This window comes from Orycteropus afer, unplaced genomic scaffold (genome assembly GCF_000298275.1).
Source record: "Orycteropus afer afer isolate SDZICR_OR568_19922 unplaced genomic scaffold, OryAfe1.0 scaffold00011, whole genome shotgun sequence".
NCBI lineage: Eukaryota > Metazoa > Chordata > Mammalia > Tubulidentata > Orycteropodidae > Orycteropus > Orycteropus afer.
In genome coordinates this window covers 1,923,972-1,926,065 of record NW_006921598.1, presented here as the reverse complement: position 1 = coordinate 1,926,065, position 2,094 = coordinate 1,923,972, and positions in this window count along the sequence as shown.

The following is a 2,094-nucleotide window of genomic DNA, read 5'->3' as shown; positions in this document are numbered from 1 at the left end:
TATTATCTGCAAGTAGAGATAATTTTACTTCTTGTTTGTCAATTTGAATTTCTTTTCTTTCTCTTTCTTTCCTTATACAATATTCAATAGAAGTGGTGATAGAGGGCATCTTTGTTTGGTTTACATATGCAAGGGGGAATCTTTTAGTCTCTTCCATTGAGATTAATGTTGGCTTTTAGTTTTGCGTATATGCTTTTCTATTTCTCTAATGCATTTTCCTTCTATTTTTATTTTTCCTGAGAGCTAATATCAGGAATAAGTGTTAGATTTTATCAAATTCCTTTTCTGCTTTGATTGATATGATAATATGGTTATGTTCCTTTGTTTTATTTATGTGCTGATTAATGCTGATTTTTTTTTTTTCCCCTAATGTTGACCCATCCTGGTATGAATCGCACTTGATCATGGTGTGTGTGTATATATATATATATATATATAGGTAGCATTGTTGTCTAATAGTTAGGATTTTGCATCTATATTCATGAAGGATACTGGTCTGTAGTTTTCCTTTTTGTTGGTGTCTTTTCCTAGTTTTGATATCAGGGTTATGTTTGCTTCTTAGAAAGAATTTGAGAGTATTCCATCCTTTTTTGTGTTATAGAATAGTTTGAGAATGATAAGTGTCAGCTCTTCTCTGAACATATGATAGAACTGTCCAGTGAAGCAGTTTGGGCTAGAAATTTTTAATATAGGCTTTTTTTTTTTTTTTTTTTAATGACTGCTCTTTTTCTTCGTTTTTATGAGTCTGTCTAAATTTTCTACCTCAGCCTGTGATAGTTGAGGAAGGTCAAGTGTTTCTAGAAACTTGTCTATTTATTTCTTCTAGGTTTTCCAATTTGTTGAAGTACAGTTCTTAATGTTGTTGTTGTAGTTACATGCTGTCAAGTTGGCATAGTGACCCTATGTACAATAGAATGAAACTGCCCAGTCTTGTGTTATTCTCACTATCATGATGTTGCTTATTTGTCAAGTTGTAAAGATTTTGGTTTTCTCTATGTTGAGGTGTAATCATACTGAACACTGTAGTCTTTGATCTTCATCAGTAAGTACTTCAAGTCATCTTACTCTGCTTAAGCTCATCACTGCAGCAACTGTGTCAATCCTTCTCATTGAGAGTCTTCCATTCTTCATTGACCCTCTTGCCAAACATTATATATTTCGCCAGGGAATGATATCTTCTGAGAACATGACCAAACTAAGTGAGATGAAGTCTGGTCATTCTTCCTTTCAATGATCATTCCAGCAGCGTTTATTCCAGGATAAACATGTTCATTCTGACAGCCCATTTTATTTTCAGTATTCTTCACCAACACGACAGTTCAAAAGCATCAACTCTTCTTCAGCCTTCCTAATTCATTGCCCGGTTTTCACATGCATATGAGGTGACTGAAAATACCATCGCTTGGGTCAGGTGCATCTTTATGTTCAAAGTGACATCTTTGTGTTCAAAGTGACATGCGGTCAAAAGCTGCAAAAACAGCATATTTGCACAGTGCAATATGACATCTGATTTCCTGACTGCTGCTTCCATGGATGCTGACTATGGACCCAAGTTAAATGAAATATTTGACAACTTCCATTTATCATAATGTTGCTTATTGGTCAAGTTGTGAGGATTTTTGTTTTCTCTATGTTGAGGTGTAATCATACTGAAGACTGTAGTCTTTGATCTTCATCAGTAAGTACTTCAAGTCATCTTCACTTTCAGCAAACAAGGTTGTGTTATCTACATATCACAGGTTGTTAATGAGTCTTCTTCCAATCCTGATGCCATATTCTTCTTCATATAATCCAGCTTCTTAGATTATTTGCTCAGCATACAGATTGAATAGACATAGTGAAAGGATACAACCCTGACATACACCCTTCCTGATATTACACCATGCAGTCTCCCCGTGTTCTGTTCAAATGACAGCTTCTGATCTATGTGCAAGTTTCTCATGAGCATAATGAAGTGTTCTGGAATTCCCATTCTTCATATTATCCACATTTTTTTTTTATGTTCGACACAATCAAATGTCTTTGATTTGTGAATCAAATGAATAACACACAGATAGTGAATAACACACAGATAGCGATCTTCCTGGTATTCTT